Genomic DNA, 19,177 nt, shown 5'->3' with positions numbered 1-19,177 from the left:
ATCGCTAGGATGAGAATTATCCTCAAGTAAATGGTTTCCATTAGTATGAATTAGTTTATCAGACGCTGATTGAGAACTTACTTTGTGCCTGGCAGACAGACGTGTATGCTGGAGCCAACTCTTATTAGCTCCCCAGAGCAAATTGCTAAATTTTCATAAAAATTACTACAAATCCAAATTTGATTTATTGTTTTGTTGCTTGTATAGACTTTTAAAAGTTCCAGGAAAAAATATTAATAATGTAAATTAAACTGAAAATATTTAAGTGTATGCAAGATTCACTTTTTTTCCTCTGGAAAACTAGTTGTTAAACATTGATAAACCTGTCTAATAACTAGGGACTTGAAAGTAGGGCCTGAGGGAATGGAAGTTTTGCTGAAGGAATAAAAGTGGGTAATTTTTTTTAAGAAACATTAAATAAATTATAGGTAGAAAAAGATATTACTATACTATTAGGGGACTTTAACCTTTCCTTCTGAGAACTAGATACATCTAACTTAAAAAAATGAGAATTAATAAATGGTTAAAGGATATAACCAGGCAGTTTTCAAAAGAAGAAATCACAACAATTTATTGTCATATAAAATGCTCTAAATTATAATTTATTAGAGAATTACAAATTAAAACAACCTTGAGATATTATCTTGAAGTTTTCAAATTGACTGAAATCATTTGAAGGGAAAGTCACAAATGTTGGAAGGAATGTGGAAAAAATTGAGACACTGATTGGAATTCTGAACTGAACCATTTTGGAGAGCCCAGAGTTGTTTTATTGTCTATACCTGTTGATCCAGCAATACCACTAATAGGTCTATTTACAAAAATCAGTAGAAAAAAGGGAAAAGAAACTATATGTTCTAAAATGTTTCTTGTAGCTCTTATTGTGTTGGCAAAGAATTGGAAATTGCAGAGATGCCCATCAATTGGGGAAAGACTAAACAAGCTGACATTTTTTGTTATGATGGAATAATACTGTCCTATAAGAAATGATGAGTTCAATGATCTTAGAAAAATATGGAAAGACTAGGGGTGGCTAGGTGCCGCAGTGGATAAAACACGGGCCCTGGAGTCAGGAGTACCTGGGTTCAAATCCGGTCTCAGACACTTAATAATTACCTAGCTACGTGGCCTTGGGCAAGCCACTTAACCCCACTGCCTTGCAAAAACCTAAAAAAAAAAAAAATATGGAAAGACTTGCAGAAAAAAAGTCAAATGAGCGGGAACTAAGGAACATTGTATACAATAATAATATCATTTTAAGTTCAACTTTGAGCAAATAAGTCATTATAATTATTATAAACAAATTAACTAAAAAAGTCATGTGAAGGAAAAATATATGAAATAAATTTACATATAGGCATACATATAGATATATATCTAATGGTAGCATACATATAGATATATATCTAATGGAGGCAATCTCTATGGATTTCCCTCTTCAATCCATTTCTGATGAGAATGAGGTTCTAGCACAACTGTACTCCCCCAACTATATATCACCTTTTCCTTTTATGACTCATTTGTATGTTACCCTTTTTTCTCTCCTTACTCAATTTTATTTGTTTAGAAACACATCATCATACTCAGCCTAGACCAAATCTTCAAACTTCCCAAATAATGATGATAATCATAAGAGTACTGCTACTATTTTCACCTTCACAAAGTAAAAATTTTACCCTATTGAGTTCCTTATAATTAGTCTTTAAAGTTTACCTTATATTTTTTCTAGGATGTTAATATGTCAAATTTTCCCTTGAATTCTGTAGTTTTTGTCACAGAAATCTGAAAGTCTTTGAATTCATCAAATGCCCATTTTATTTTCATTCAGCATTATATTTACCTTTGCTGTGTAAATTACCCTAGGTTATAATCCCAGGTCGTTTGCCTACAGAATACAATATTCCAATGCCTATGATTTTTCAGCACAGTAAGTCTTGTTCAATCCTAATTTTATTGTTTAGTCCTAATTTAATCTATATTCATGATATTTAAATTTTCTTTATTTTATATATTTTCTCCTCAGCCTGGGACTTAAAACTTGACTATGATATTGCTGTAAATTTTCCTCCTAAATTTTCTTTTTTTTTTTAGGTTTTTGCAAGGCAAATGGGGTTAAGTGGCTTGCCCAAGGCCACACAGCTAGATAATTATTAAGTGTCTGAGACTGGATTTGAACCCAGGTACTCCTGACTCCAAGGCCGGTGTTTTATCCATGGTGCCACCTAGCCGTCCCCCCCTCCTAAATTTTCTTACAGATGATGATCAGTGGATATTTTCTATTGCTGATTTGCCTTCTTGTTTGAAAACTTCAAGACAATTTTACTTCATAATTTCTTGTTAATATTGTACCAAATTTCTTTTTCCATTGTGATTTTCAGATAGTCTGACTTTTGTCATATTATTTCTCTTTGATCTATTGTTGAGATTTTGATAAGATATTTCACTTTCTCTTCTACTTTTTCATTTTTTATAAAATTTTGTTTTTTGCTTTCTTAGTTTCTTAAAATGTCATTAGCTTCCCTTTGCCAAATTTTAGTTTTCAGGAAATCATTTTTTTCCTTATGATGTTGATTTTCAATTTCAAGTTGTTTTTTACTTTCTTTTCATAATTTTCTTGATTTACTTGGATGGCTCTTATTTTTTCTAACTTTTCTTCAATTTACCTAATTTGATTTTTAAAGTCCTTTTTAAGTTCATCTAAGAACTTTTATTATACTTGGGACTTTTAGATGTATCCACATACAGAGGGGAAAATAACTGTGGAGTATGAATGCAGACCAAAGCATACTATTTTTGCTTTTTAAAATCAGTTTTATACTTTTTTTTAGGTTTTTGCAAGGCAAATGGGGTTAAGCAGCTTGCCCAAGGCCACACAGGTAAGTTATTATTATCAGACACATTATTATGTGTCTGAGACTGGATTTGAACCCAGGTACTCCTGACTCCAGGGTTAGTGCTCTATCCACTGCACCACCTAGCCACCCCTATACTTTTTTCTTTATTATAGTTTTTACCCTTTTGTTCTGATGCTTCTTTCACAGCATGACTAATATGGAAATATGTTAAACATGATTGTACATATGTGAACTATATCAGATTACTCACTTTCTTGGGGAGGGAGGAGGGAAGGGAAGGAAGCAGAAAATTGAAGAACTCAAAATATTATAAAAAATGAGAGTGGTAAACTATCTTTGCATGTAATTGGAAAAAATAAAATTAAAATTAGAGAAAAGAAAAAGGTGAGCTCCATCATCTTTATCTGAATAAGAATTCAAATCTTTATCCCCATAGTAACTATCCACGGTTGGGTTCTTTCTCTTTTGCTTACTAATTTCTATTTATTTATTTATTTGTTTGTTTGTTTGTTTGTTTGTTTATTGTTTTTAACAAGTATTAGTATAATCAAGTTGCAGCCCAGAGACATGGGAATGATGCCTTCCTGTTATTTTCTAATGTCTGTATTAAGATAGAATGCAATATTCAGAAAAGGAAAAGATAGGCTTACAATCAAAAAGAACTTACCCTACAAAATAGAGAATAAGTATATAGGACATACATGGATTTTAATGGAATACAGAACTTTCAAGCATTTCATATAAAAAGACTGGAGCTACATAAAACCATTGAAATGAAAAAATAGGAGTCAAAAAAATCTAAAAAGATAACTTTATTTGAACAAGTTAAGTAGCTATATGGTGTTGGAGTGCTAACATTTTAAGGGTGAGGGGAAGAGGAGGGAGAACAAATATCTATTCAGAACCTGGATATCCTTAAGGGTTCCTGAGAGTTAAATTAGAAAAATAGAGGCCTTAGAAGTGTATTGTCTCTGTTCAAAGGATTCTTTGAATGGGGGCAAGAAAATGAAGTTAAAGGAATATACTACTACAGAAAGGAGAAATATGTTAAACTCAACAGGGAAATGTAGTGGAAGGATGGCATCTTAAGAAGAAGAAAATAGGAATGAAATAGCTATAAACAAAGGAAACTCCCAAATTCTGAAGAGATCATTTAAAAGGGGGGGGGGAATAAGAAATGAGTTCTCATCTGAAGAGCAGTATATCAATCAGGGAAAGGCTAAGCACATAATTGAATATAAATTGTACCCTAAGAAATGAAAAAAAATTTTCAGAGAATACACTGAACTGATGAATTACTGCTGAAGTGAGAAGAAACAGTACAATTTCTATAAGAAAAACATTTTAAAGAAACGCAATTTACAAGATATAAGAAATCTGTTTTAAAAATCATCAAATAAGTCTTCAGAGAATTTGTAATAAAAGCATGTTACTCACCTCTAAACTGAGAAGTGATGAATACAAGGCACAGAAAGATATTTACATTATAATATAAGGAGTATGATAGTGCTTGCTTTCCCAATAGGTTGGGAAGAGACTAGAGGGAGAGGAAATTTGGAATTCAAAATTTAAAAATGAATATTATATATAAATAAACAAAAAATATGTACATAGTTGGTTTTAATTCCTGCATTGAAAACATGGATCAAAATACTTCAATTTTTTATAACTTCAAAGACTAATTGAGGATAATATTGTTTGCTATCATCTGATTTAAAAAGAAAAAAATTAGAGTCACTGTCCAACATTTCTCCATAGCTTCATGAGAAAAGATACGTGGTTAAGGCTAGGTGTAAAAAGTAGAGAAGGGATAACATACTGAAGGAATGGTAATTTTGCTGCAGAAATGAGAAAGGATAAATGTTTAAAAGAAAATGCTTCTGAAATTTGTTTCATTGTGAACATTTATTATCTGATTTTAGGTTCCAAATTTTCTCTTTCTTTTTCTGAAATTCTTGCAGTTAGCAGTTCAGCCAGGTTGGACAATTTTTCTCTATGCTATGCAATCCACACTACATCATTTTTATTCAATTTTAACTCCATTCTTCTGCTAAATTTACAATCTAGTTACTCCCTTCACTCAACATTTCATCTTTGTCAAATTCAGTAAAATCAGAAAGAACTGCTGGTATACTTTGCTAAACATTTACCAGGTTAGGCCTGGTACCTAGGGACATTATAGTAGGACCTGAAGGAATGGTAGTTTTGCTGGAGACAAAAGAAAGGATAAATTTTAAAAATAAAAGTTAAATTAATTAGAAACGAATGTAGATAGTAGTAGTATAATAGTAGGGAACTTTAATCTTTCCCTTTCAGAACTAGATAAATCTAAGCAAAAAAAATAAATGAGAAAGAATTGATATAAGGCCAAAATATTTAGCAGCCAATTTTCCAATGAAGAAAGCAAAACAATTATGGTCATATAAAAATGCTCTAAATCATCACTGATTAGAGAAATGCAAAATAAAACAACCTTGGAATATCATTTTATAGCTATTAAATTGACTGAAACGATTAAATTGGAAAGTAACAAATGTTGGAGGGGATGTGGAAAAAATTGGGAAACTAATTCATTGTTGGTGAAATTGTGAACTGATCCACCATTTTGCAGATCAACCTGGAATTATGCCCAGAGTTAATAAACTTCCTTTAACTTTTGATTCAACAATACCACTACTGGGTCTATTTCCAAAGATGATTTGGAAACCAGGAAAAGAGCCTATATGTTCTAAAAAGTTTGTAGCGACTCTCTTTGTGCTGGCAAAAAACTAGAAATTGTAGGGATGTCCATCATTGGGGAATGGCTGAACAAGTTGTAGTATATGGTTATGATGGAATACTTCTGTGTTATAAAAAATGATAAGTTAAATGATCTTAGAAAAGCATGGAAAGACTTGCATGAAATAATAGAGTCAAATGGGCAGATACCAAAAGAGCATTATAAATACTAGCAACAATGTTGTCTTAAGAACAACATTGAGTGAATAAGTCATTATGCATATTAGAAATATCCAAATTAGCTACAAAATTCATAGGAAGGTATATGCTATCATTTAGAGGAAGAACTGATAAAAATAAGCATGTATAGAATACTATGTATTGATTTTTCTTTGTTTTTCATTATCAAAGAAGAACAAAATGATATCACTGTGTTAGAGACAAGTTATAGTATGTCCAACTGTGGCTTCTTATAAAAACATCATGTCAGACTAACAGAAATCATTCTTTTACATATTGCAATGATCAACTCTGATAGACTTAGTTCTTTCCAGCAATATGGTGATCAAGACAATTCTATAAGACTTGTGATGAAAAATAACCACCTATTTCCAGAGAAAGAATTATGATATCCGAATGCAGAGAAAAGTATACTATTTTCAGTTTTTAAAATGTTTTTAACTTTTTCCCCCCTTCTCATAGTTTTCCCCTTTTGTTTTGTTTCTTCTTTCACAAAATGATTATTATGGAAATATGTGTAATAAGATTGTACCTATTTCATATTACTTGCTATACTAGGGTGGGGAGGAGGGAAAGGTAGGAAGCAGAAAACTTTACAAAAGCAAATGTTGAACATTGCCTTTACATATAATTGAAAAATAAATGAATAAAATTTTCAATAATAAAATATATAGAAAATTTAAAAAAACAAAAATGATGTCTTTCCATTCCTAAATAATTCACTTCTTTTCTGCAGGGCTCCAGGCTATTAGAGATTGGAAGAACTTGGTCACTGAGGAATCAGACACTTATGGTAGGAGTCAGCTAGAAAGTAAGTTCCTGATAACCACCTTAGACTTCAATTTTACTTCATTAGAGAAATTCCAGAGAAATAATTTTCAACCAGCATGACATTGAATATGACAATTGAGATACTAGCTCTTCATCAATCCTTTTATTTGGGGACAATGCAAGACTGTTACTCAGATACCTTAATCCCTGGTAATTTCTCTCTTAAATGCAAGGCATTATATCAGATGATAGAAAGAGGATAATGGTAGAAAAGAGTTCTTTCTAGGTGAAAAATGGAAGAAATTAAGTTTTAGAGAAAGTCTCAGTGATTAAAGTGTCTTAACTTTTTTCTCCCAATTAGAACACACCCAGATCACTTTGTTCTGATGGAAAATTCTATGTGATGGACAAATCCCAGAAAGGAGCGATGAGGGAAGTCTGAAGAGGGTAGAGTAAGAAGGGCTCATTTACTCTGGAAGAGTGGAGATCAAAAGGAGAAGCAACCATGGGAAGATCTATCAAAAAGAAGACTGAGCTTTTTAAAAACACATATCATCAGAGATGGGGTCAGAGCCTTAGATGAGTCAGCACACTATGTTAGGAGGAGGAGAGAGTGGATTGTCTCTCTGTGTGTTTCTCTTTGTCTTTCTGTCTCTCTGCCTCTGTCTCTCCCTCTCTCATTCATACACACACATACACACATGTTTGTACATGTTAGTTGAAGGGCATCCCAGAAGGAGAAAGGAAGACCTGATGGCTCAGAATAATGAATTGGGGGGAAGGTTGAAGGGCAAACAATATCATCACTTTCCCTTGATAAAGGTGAGGGCTGCAGATTATTTGAATGCATATTGACTTTTGATCTTTACCAGTATCTAGAAGAGAGGCAGCTGGAGGGTGCCTCAGTATATAGAGTACTAAGCCTGGAGTCAGCCTCAGACACCTCCAAACTGTGAGCAAGTCAATTTACCACTGATTGCCTGACTAAAGGATCTCCTGGAAAAGGAAATGGCAATTATGCTAGTATATTTGTCAAGAATATCCCATGTATAGTTATGGTCCTAGAAGTCAGGAAGAAACAGAAACTACTGAACAACAAGAAGTATTTAGAAAAGCCACCTAATTCTATTCCACTTAACCCTTCCTGAGTCACATTCCAGTAGCCAATTCATATTATGCAGCTAGGTGGTGCAATAGATGGACCTCAATGGAATAGACCTGAAATTTAGACTTGGGCAAATCATTTAACCCCTTCTGTATTAGTTTCCTCATCTATAAAATGTGGATGATAATAATACCACCTTGCTCCAGGGTTGTTCTATGGATCAAATGAGATCATAATTACAAATATTTGAAAATGTATATACAAAATTTGAAAATATTTATTACTTTTAATTTTATTTTTTCAATCATGTTATAAAAATATTCATTTTTAAAACAAAATTTTAACAATCTCCCCTCTCTCAAATTCTTCATAATTGTTTTACATCATTGTATTGCTAATAAAAGCAAAGTCATTCACAGGGGATCATTGTACAAGATTGCTATTACTGTGTACAATATCTTATTGCTTCTTTTTTACTTCACTTTACATCAGTTCATGTAAATCCAGGTTTTTCTGAAAGCATCCTGCTTGTTATTTCTTATAGCACAGTAATATTCCCTCACAATCATGTTATAATTCCCCCATGCCCCAAAATTCTGCAAATATTAAATTGCTGTATGAATGCTAAGGAGTAATATTATGACTAGCTGGCAGCTTTGGAATGTCTCAAATAAAGGTCTAGGCCAAGACAACACAGAAGAAACTATAGTTTTTCAGAGGTATAACTATTCCTTGTCTTACTCAGAGAATGTTCCAAAGATTTTATTTCCAGCTCTGTTAAGGACAGACCTGCTTTGGACTTATGTATTCCTCCTGACTTCACTCTGGGTCATCTCTTGCTGTCTATCTAGGCCAGGCAGTGGGGTGGACTATGCTTGTAGTCTGAAGATCAGTGTTCTGCTTTGACACTTACTAGTTCTAGGCTCTCCAAAAATTTCTCTCTGATTCTCAATTTATTTTACTGTAAAATGAGGCTATTGACAATAGCATTACTTATTTCATTGAATTGTTGAAAGGAAAGTGTTTTGTAAAGCCTGTGGAATTTATGTCAACATAAATTTTTTAAAGATGCAGTTCCCAGGCTGAAAAAAAGAAGTTTTCCCTACCTGTTGAAGGAATAGAGGAACTCAGAGTAGGAAGATAAGTACTGGAACTGAGAGATGGGAAGAATGAAGATCCAGATCTAGGGGCTCAATAAAGAGGAAGGTTTCCCCGTCAATCATTGAAGATTCAGTAGAGCAAGGGATTTTCAGAGGCCTAGAGAAGTTTTTTCTTTGTCAGGAATAGGATTTGCTCTACCTTTGCCATCTATGCCTCTCGCTCTGCTCATCTTCCTTTCAGATGTTGACTCCTAGCCCCAGTTGTGCCTGCTGGAAAGGACACCCTAAAAGTAAGGCCTCTGCAATTTGCCATTCACTCTCTAATGTCTTGTTCCTATTCTAGGTATCATTTTATGGGACAGAAAAATGTTTCAACAGAAGATCAATCTGAAACTGACTTTGACATCATCATCTCTGACTCAATTGATAAAAATACCAATGCCTTGAATATCTCTGCAAAGTTGAAAGCAAGTGTCCTTGGGGTGGGAAGAAGGGGTGTTGATTAAAACAAGAGGCATTGCCAAAAGCAAGCTCAGGTCAGTCTAAAGTACAGTATGACTCAATAAAAGAGTATTCCCACCTAATGTTGAACCATCTGTGATATCAGAATATTTCTTACCATGATGTATTTGATAATGGAACAGCCATGTGGTGCTGCAGTGCTCTAGGGGGCCCAGGTTTTCTTTGTGTTTGATTAGAAAGTTTCCTCCAATGAAAATATCAACAGTATAGATGGAACAGTTGAGGCTGAAGTAGAAAAGATTTTTCAAGCACCAGTAAAAGTAGGGGGAGAAGGATAGCTAGGAAGTACAGTGATTAGAGCACTGGCCCTGGAGTCAAGAACCTGAGTTCAAATCTGGTCTCAGACACTCAATAATTACCTAGATGTGTGACCCTGGGCAAGTAATTTAACTTCATTGCCTTTCAAAAAAAAACCTAAAACTAAAAGTAGGGGAAGAGATAAAAAAGGAAAACAGTAAATTAAAATCAACTAAGGAATTCATATGTAAGTTTTATGGGGATTTTGTTCTTGAAATCAATCCAGTGAGTTATGAAGATCATAAAAATCTATGCCTCTCTTCCCAATCTGCTTAGGGATCATGGGGTACCCCATCAAGTCTGGTTGTACCCTCTGGAGAAACTGAACTCCAAGGTCACCAAGTTGGTTGGAAAGATCAGCATGAGCTCAGGTGTGGGACACCAAGGACATTTGGGAGAAGTTACCTGAGTGTAACAAGTGCAGTGATAGCTGGAGCTTATTTCCCAGTCTTTTCTTTTTTTTAGTTAAAAACTAAAAAAAGTTTAATGAAACAAGGAAGAATCAGAAACAAGCACCCCAATATTTGATGAATTTCAGAAAATTAGCACTTCTAGACTTCAAACTATATTATAATCAAAACTGCTTGGTATTGGTAAAAACTTAAAAAATGAAACAAGGAAGAATCAGAAATAAACCCCAGTGATAAACCCCAAAACATAAGACAAGAAAATCTCTATTTAACAGGAATTACTGAGGCAGAAATTATCTGGCAGAAATTAGATTGAGACCAACATCTTTAACTATACACCACAAACTACCTTGTATTTGTCTACTTTATATTTTTTCTTATTCTCTTTTTTTAATTAAAGATATTATTTGAGTTTTACAATTTTCCCCCAATCTTGCTTCCCTCCCCCCACCCCCACCCCAGTCTTTACTTTGTTTCCATGTTGTACCTTGATCCAAATTGGGTGTGATGAGAGAGAAATCATATCCTTAAAGAGAGCAGAATTCTCAGAGGTAACCAGATCAGACAATAAGGTATCTGGGTTTTTTTTTTTCCAAATTAAAGGGAATAGTCCTTGTACTTTGTTCAAACTCCACAGCTCCTTATCTGGATACAGATGGTACTCTCCTTTGCAGACAGCCCAAAATTATTCCGAATTGTTGCACCAACGGAATGAGCAAGTCCCTCAAGGCTGAACATCACTCCCATGTTGCTGTTAGGGTGTACAGTGTTTTTCTGGTTCTGCTCATCTCACTCACCATCAGTTCATGCAAATCTCTCCAGGCTTCCCTGAAATCCCGTCCCTCCTGGTTTCTAATAGAACAATAGTGTTCCATGACATACATATACCAGTTTGCTAAACCATTCCCCAATTGAAGGACATTTACTGGATTTCCAATTCTTTGCCACCACAAACAGGGCTGCTATAAATATTTTTGTACAAGTAATGTTTTTACCCTTTTTCCTCATCTCTTCAGGGTATAGACCCAGTAGTGGTATTGCTGGGTCAAAGGGTATGCACATTTTTGTTGCCCTTTGGGCATAGTTCCAAATAGCTCTCCAGAAGGGTTGGATGAGTTCACAGCTCCACCAACAGTGTAATATTGTGCCAGATTTCCAACATCCCTTCCAACAATGATCATTATCCTTCCTGGTCATACTGGCCAATCTGAGAGTTGTGAGGTGGTACCTCAGAGAAGCTTTAATTTGCATTTCTCTAATAATTAATGATTTAGAGCATTTTTTCATATGGCTATGGATTGCTTTGATCTCCTCATCTGTAAATTGCCTCTGCATATCCTTTGGCCATTTTTCAATTGGGGAATGACTTTTTGTTTTAAAGATATGACTAAGTTCTCTGTATATTTTAGAAATGAAAATGAGTCCTTTGTCAGAATCATTAGTTGTAAAGATTGTTTCACAATTTACTACATTTCTTTTCATCTTGATTACATTGGTTTTATCTGTGCAAAAGATTTTTAATTTAATGTAATCGAAATCATCTAATTGGTTTTTGGGGATGTTCTCCAACTCTTCCTTAGTCATAAACTGTTCCCCTTTCCATAGATCTGACAGGTAGACTAGTCCTTGATCTTCTAATTTGCTTATAGTATTGTTTTCTATGTCTATGTCCTGTAACCATTTGGATCTTATCTTGGTAAAGGGTGTGAGGTATTGGTCTAATCTTAGTTTCTTCCATACTAACTTCCAATTATCCCAGCAATTTTTATCAAAGAGGGAGTTTTTATCCCAATGGCTAGACTCTTTGGGTTTATCAAACTGTAGATTACTATAATCCTCTCCTGCTTTTACACCTAGTCTATTCCACTGGTCCACCACTCTATTTCTTAGCCAATACCAAACAGTTTTGATGACTCATGCTTTATAATATAATTTTAGATTGGGTAGTGCTAAGCCACCTTCGTTTGCATTTTTTTCATTAAGCTCCTGGCAATTCTTAACTTTTTTTATTTCTCCATATGAATTTACTTACAATTTTTTCTAACTCATTAAAGTAATTTTTTGGAATTTTGATTGGTAGGGCACTAAACAGATAGTTTAGTTTTGGTAGAATTGGCATTTTTATTATATTAGTTCTCCCTATCCATGAGCAGTTGATATTTGCCCAGTTATTTAAATCTGATTTAATTTGTGTGAGAAGTGTTTTATAATTGTTTTCAAAAAGATTCTGAGTCTGTCTTGGCAAATAGGCTCCCAAATATTTTACACTGTCTGAGGTTACTTTGAATGGGATTTCTCTTTCTAGCTCTTCCTGCTGTTTCTTGCTAGACATATATAGAAAAGTTGAGGATTTATGAGGGTTTATTTTATAACCTGCAACTTTTCTAAAATTGCTAATTGTTTCCAGTAGTTTTTCAGATGATTTCTTGGGATTCTCTAGGTAGACAATCATGTCATCTGCGAAGAATGAGAGTTTTTGTCTCTTCCTTCCCAATTCTAATTCCTTCAATTTCTTTTTCTTCTCTAATTGCTGATGCTAACATTTCTAAAACAATATTGAATAGTAGTGGCAATAATGGGCACCCTTGTTTCACCCCTGATCTTATTGGGAATGCCTCTAGCCTCTCCCCATTGAATATAATGCTTGTTGAATGTTTCAAATACATACTGCTAATTATTTTAAGGCACAGTCCATCTATTCCTATACTTTCTAGTGTTTTTATTAGGAATGGATGCTGTATTTCGTCAAAAGCTTTTTCAGCATCTATTGATATGATCATATGAATTCTGACAGGTTTGTTGTAGATATAATTGAGTATACTAACAGTTTTCCTAATATTGAACCAACCCTGCATTCCTGGAATAAATCCTACTTGATCATAATGTATTATCCTAGTGATGACTTCTTGTAGTCGTTTTGCTAAAATTTTATTTAGGATTTTTGCATCTATATTCATCAGGGAAATAGGTCGATAATTTTCTTTCTCTGTTTTAACTCTTCCTGGTTTAGGTAACAGTGTTTTCTTAGAAAGAGTTAGGCAGAGTTCCATCTTTCCCTATTTTTCCAAAGAGTTTATATAGGATTGGAACCAATTGTTCCTTAAATGTTTGGTAGAATTCACTTGTGAATCCATCAGGCCCTGGAGATTTTTTTTAGGGAGTTCAATAATGGCTTGTTGAATTTCTTTTTCTGAGATAGGGTTGTTTAGGTATTTAATCTCTTCTTCATTTAACCTTGGCAACTTATATTTTTGTAAATATTCATCCATTTCACTTAGATTATCAAATTTATTGGCATAGAGTTGGGCAAAATAATTTCGAATTATTACTTTAATTTCCTCCTCATTGGTGGTGAGTTCACCTTTTTCATTTATAATACTAGCAATTTGGTTTTCTTCTTTCTTTTTTTAATCAAATTGACCAGAGGTTTATCAATTTTATTGGTTTTTTCATAATACAACTTTTGTTTTTATTTATTAATTCAATAGTTTTTTGCTTTCAATTCTATTAATTTCTCCTTTAATTTTTAGAATTTCTAATTTGGTATTTGATTGGGGATTTTGATTTGTTCTTTCTCTAATTTTTTTAGTTGCATGTTTAGTTCATTGATTTCCTCTTTCTCCAATTTATTCATATAAGCATTTAGAGCTATAATATATCCCCTGAGACTTGCTTTGAATGAGTCCCATAGGTTTTGGTATGTTATTTCATTATTATTATTATTATTATCTAGGATAAAATGGTTAATTCTTTCTATAATTTGTTTTTTTGGCCCACTCATTTTTTAAAATGAGGTTATTCAATTTCCAATTTGCTCTGGGTCTATATCTCCTTGGTCCAGTATTGCCTATGACTTTTATTGCATTGTGTTCTGAGAAAGATGTATTCACTATTTCTGCCTTTCTGCAGCTGATCATTAGGTTTTTATGTCCTAGTACATGGTCAATTTTTGTATAAGTTCCATGTACTGCAGACAAAAAGGTTTATTTTTTTCTATCCCCATTCAGTTTCCTCCGTAAGTATACCATATCTAATTTTTCTAACAATCTATTTACCTCCCTAATTTCTTTCTTGTTTGTTTTATGATTCGATTTATCTAGATCTGATAGCGGGAGGTTGAGGTCTCTCACTAGTAGTGTTTTGCTGTCTATGTCTTCCTGTAGTTCTTTCAGCTTCTCCTCTAAGAATTTGGGTGCTGTCCCACTGGGTGTATATATATACTCAATATTGAAATGACTTTATTGTCTATGGTACCTTTTAGGAGGATAAAATTTCCTTCCTTATCTCTTTTAACACTATTTTTGCTGCTGCTTTTTCTGAGATAAGGATTGCTACCCCTGCTTTTTTTACTTCAGCTGAAGCAAAAATATATTTTGCTCCAACCTTTTACCTTTACTCTATATGTATCTCTCTGCTACAAATGAGTTTCTTGTAAGCAGCATATTGTAGGATTCTGGTTTTTAATCCACTCTGCTATTTGCTTATGTTTTAAGGGAGAGTTCAACCCATTCACATTCAAGGTTATGATTACTAATTCTTTATTGCCCTCTGTGCTATCTTCCTTCTGTTTGTATTTTTCCCCCCTTTTACCACCTTTTATCCATATTCCCCAGTATTTTGTTTCTGAATACCACCCCCTTCACTGTGTTTGCCCCTCCTATATCACATCCTCCCCTTTCTTTCCCCTTTCCCTTTTTCCCTTTTCCCTTCCCTTCCTTTTGTTATTTTCCCTTATTTCCCCCCACTCCTCTTCCCTTTCTCCATCCCCCTCCCATTTTCCCTTTTTAATACTTGAAAGGTTAGATGTTTTATAAGTTTACTGAGTAGGTCGATTTTAATCCAAGTCTGATGAGAAGAAGATTCAGGTGTTTCTCTTCTGCTCCCTTCATCTGCTCTATTATCATAGGTTTTTTTGTACCTCTTAGTGTAATGAGATTTGTCCCATTCAATCCCCTCCCTCCCCCCATCTCTTTCCTGTCCCCCCTTTTAGGGCAGTAGTGTTTTTTATTTTTTACATCATTCTCTCTAAGTCATAGAAAATTCTGAGTGTCTGTCCCTTCTAGTTCAGTATATTCTATTGAATAGAGTCAAAATTCCTGAGAGTTATTAGAGTCTTTCTCCCAAGTGGGGTTAAAGCCCATTAGATAGCAGTCTCATGGATAGGTCATGGATGTCCATCATTTCTGGCTAGGTATATTCTCTCCGTTAGAGTTACATTTCTCAGGATTTATGAGAGTCTCTCCCCACCCCACCCCCCCCATGCTGAAATACAGCCAGTTTCAACTTACTGGATTACATTTTTTCCTTTTACCGCCTCCTTTTTTTTTTTTACCTTTTTATGTGTCTCTTGAACCTCCTGTTTGATGTCCAAATTTTCTGTTTAGCTCTGGTCTTTTCATCAGAAATTTCTGGAATTCTTCCATTTCATTAAATGTCCATCTTTTTCCCTGGAAGAGAAGGCTCAGCTTTGCAGGAAAGTAGATTCTTGGCTGCATTCCAAGCTCCTGTGCTCTTCGAAATATCTCATTCCAGGCCCGCCCTTCGATCCCTTAATGTTGATGCAGCCAGGTCCTGTGTGATCCTTACTGTGGCTCCTTGATATTTAAATTGTTTCTTTCTGGCTGCTTGCAGGATTTTCTCTTTTATCTGATAGTTCTGCAGTTTGGCCACAACATTCCTTGGTGTTTTCATTTTAGGATCTTTTTCTGGTGGGGATCAATGTACTCTTTCAATAACTACTTTGCCCTTCGATTCCATGATATCAGGGCAGTTTTCCATCACTAGATCCTGTAATATTAAGTCCATGCTTTTTTTCTCTTCAATGTTTTCAGGAAGTCCTATAATTTTCAGGTTGCCCTTCCTTGATCTATTCTCGAGTTCAGTGGTTTTGTTGATGAGGTATTTTACATTTGCTTCTATTTTTTCTATTTTTTTATTTTGTTTAACTGACTCTTGCTGTCTCATGGAGTCATTAGTTTCTGTAGACTCCATTATTTTTTGGGGGGGGGGGAGTTTTCTTCATTAACCTTTTGCAGCTCCTTTTCCAATTGGTCAATTCTGCTTTTGAAAGAGCTTTCCATTTGACCAATTGAGGTTTTGAGAGAATTAATTTCTTTTTGCATTTGCTTGTTTGAGGATCTGAGAGAATTATTCTCATTTTGTAATTGTCCAATTGATGATCTGAGAGATTAATTCTCCTTTTGTGTTTGTCCAATTGTACTTTCTAAGGTATTAATTGTCTCTCCCAAATTTTTAAGCTCCTTCCTTATTTCTTCAAGGAAGTCTTTCTGTGCTGGAGACCAGATTGTATTCTCCTCAGAGGTTCCAGGTCTCTCTGAGTTGGGGTCTTTCCCTTCCAGGAATTTTTCTATGGATCCACCTTTCTGCTGACCCTTCTTCATTATGCTAAGACCTTGAGTTGGGAGGGGGCGGCTGGTTCACCTGGGCTTGGGATCGCTAAAGGCTTTACTGAGTGTAGTTTCTCTGGCTGGCCAGTAGGATGTGCTGGTTGCTTTCTCTGGAGTGTCTGTGACCTTGGTTGCAAAGCCTTCTCCCTTTGCTTGAGGGAAAGAATTGGAGCTATTGAATTCTTTTGCCTTCAATCAATGGTGGGCTTTACCCTGGCCTGAGGTCATTCCTCAGCTGGGCTGGTTCTTTTGCTCACACACCTGGACCTGAGGCAAAAGTAGTTTGCAATTGTTTGTTTTGGAGGAGGCATCAGTGCAATGGAGGCGTGGACTTAGAGTTTCTCAGACCGGAGGAGCCCAGGGATGGCGTCCACAACTCTCCTGCACCAGACCTCTCCCCGCAGCCCCTTCCCCAAGCTCCAGGGGGACAGCACCAACACCAGCGCCTCTGCTTCCCCGCGGACCCAAGCCCCCTTCGTACAGCCCCACCGCTGATCCAGCAGGTCTGGCTCTCAGGCCCTCAGACTCCCGGTTCCAATTCAGCTGTTAATCTGGCTGATCCCGGGTTGATCTTCCCTCAGAGCCCAGACTCACCTGCCGGTACTAAGGCAAGGCTGCTGTGGGAGACAAATCCTGAGGTAGATTTTCCTCTCCTGGCTTTACTTTCTGGGTTTCCTGGTTCAGATTTCTTTTAAGAGGTTTGTTTCATGTGATAGATGAGGAAGAGATCAGGAGATTTTAGAACTGTGTCTGTCTTCTCTCCACCATCTTGGCCCTCAGTCTTTTTCTTCAACCAAGGAAAAGATCAAGTTATTCCAAGAGCTGAATAGCACAGAGAGCTTTTGGGGGGGGCAGAGCAGAGGAAGATAGGTAGCCAGGATTTTAACCAGAAAAAGCCAGTCCCCATTCAGATCTAGGAGTTTCTCAGAATTCATAGAACAGAAGCTCCATGAGATGAAAGGTAAATTCCTACCTCATACTTCTGAAGGAAGTGTCAGTCATAGTTGACCAGAATTAAACGAACAGTGTGGAACTAAGCTTTACCTATAGATCTGTCCTGATGTTTGCATTTACCTCCTTGCAAGAGGAGCCCCACTTAGCAGATTGGAAACAGTGACTTCAGAATCCAACATCTTTCAGTATTGAATGTGAGCAAAAGAATTTTCATGGGTTGAGGACAGAGAGACAAGGAGAAAAGCAAGACAATTGATAGAATCTTTTTCAAAATTTGCCAGGGCAATTTATTCCACTGAAAAGACACAAAGCATTGTGGCATCTTTCCCAGAGCAGGAAAACAAGGAAGTCTCCATTTACCTCTATGAAAAGGGACTGCTAGTTAGCACCAATTTTGAGCTACCAGTCAAACCTTCCCCTCCCAGATTGGTGGAGTCACATATGACTGTGTAGAATTCACACTGACCCCAGCATCTGGAAAGGAGGAAAGGATCACTGGCTACCAAGTAGAGTATCAGGTTCTAGAGGGGGAAAGGACTAGACCACCATCCCTGTCTGGTAAGCTAGAGGTATTCAAAGTGAGTGACCTTGAACCTAGCATTGAACATCTGTTCTAATTTGCTGAGGTGTGTCTGAGCTTAGGATCAGTAAAAGCCATGATATGAGACTTATTGTGGGAATATTTTCTCCTGTTGGACGTCCAGGGGACCAGAAGCTGTTTTGGTGGGGTCACAGTCTGTAATTCTGTGTTGGCAGGAGTAGGAGTCAAAATCAAGAAATATAGACAGAGTACGGAGAGAACACTGAGGCTATGGGTGAGGAGAGGGAAAAAGAATGTCATGAACACAATACAGGAAATAATAAGAAGCTTTGTGACACTGATGGACTGACCCCTCAGACTATGTACAGATTCCAGGTTTCTGCTGTATATGATGGTGGCAGTAAGAACAGTGAACAAAGTGACCCAGTGAGGGCCCTCTCTACCACTTAGTAAACCACAATTTCTGGTAAGGGGCTTTTACCAACAGGAATCCATAGGAATCTTTCTTATTATTGGAATATTTGAAGTGTTACAAGGTTTGATCAGGAGACTTTGAGTTTCACAATATACTCAATGAAATTAAAGTGAGTAAGACTCTGAAGTACTTAGGGTCTATTTAGTATGAAAAGGAATTGATCAAGGCACATCTGATCAATCAAATTCTTCTCCTACCCCTCCCAGATTTCAGGCAGAAAAGATAGCTACTAATTCAAATTATTAATTAAGTGCCCTGAAATTGTTGCTCTTGAAATCATACCCAGTGCCAGTTTTCTGAGCTCTGGTTTTTATTCCAGGTATATAAAAAATGACCTCTCGAATAGATGGTTTTTTTAAATGTTAGTCAGTTTAAACTCTTTGACTTGAGAACTGCAAGATACTCTTTAGTAAAATAAATTTTTAGGGGTGGCTGGGTGGCGCAGTGGATAGAGCACCAGTCCTGGATTCAGGAGTACCTAAGTTCAAATCCAGCCTCAAACACTTAATAATTACCTAGTTGTGTGGCCTTGGGAAAGCTATTTAATCCAGTTTGCCTTGCGGAAAAACCTAGGGAAAAAATAATTAAATAAATAAATTTTTAAAAAACCCTAGAATTGAAAGTATTCATAGAGTCATCTACTCTGAATCCTACCTGACTCATGTCCTCTCTACAATGTCTCCAAAAAGTGATCATACAGTCTTGTTTCTAGATAAACACCACCACTGACAGGAAATTCACTCTCTTAGGAGTCAGCTCATAGATTTCATTTTGATGAGCTC

The 19,177-nt window shown here is 35.7% G+C and overlaps 2 pseudogenes; both read left to right on the top strand.

Annotated features, from left to right (window-relative positions):
- The first annotated feature begins 9 nt into the window (after positions 1-9).
- LOC141494081 (neoverrucotoxin subunit beta-like) lies at positions 10-10,084 on the top strand (annotated as a pseudogene).
- Positions 10,085-17,307: 7,223 nt separating this feature from the next.
- On the top strand, positions 17,308-18,370 carry LOC141494080 (uncharacterized; annotated as a pseudogene).
- Positions 18,371-19,177: the final 807 nt, after the last annotated feature.

The sequence above is a fragment of the Macrotis lagotis genome, chromosome 7 (assembly GCF_037893015.1).
Source record: "Macrotis lagotis isolate mMagLag1 chromosome 7, bilby.v1.9.chrom.fasta, whole genome shotgun sequence".
NCBI lineage: Eukaryota > Metazoa > Chordata > Mammalia > Peramelemorphia > Peramelidae > Macrotis > Macrotis lagotis.
This window is presented reverse-complemented; position numbering and strand designations above follow the sequence as displayed.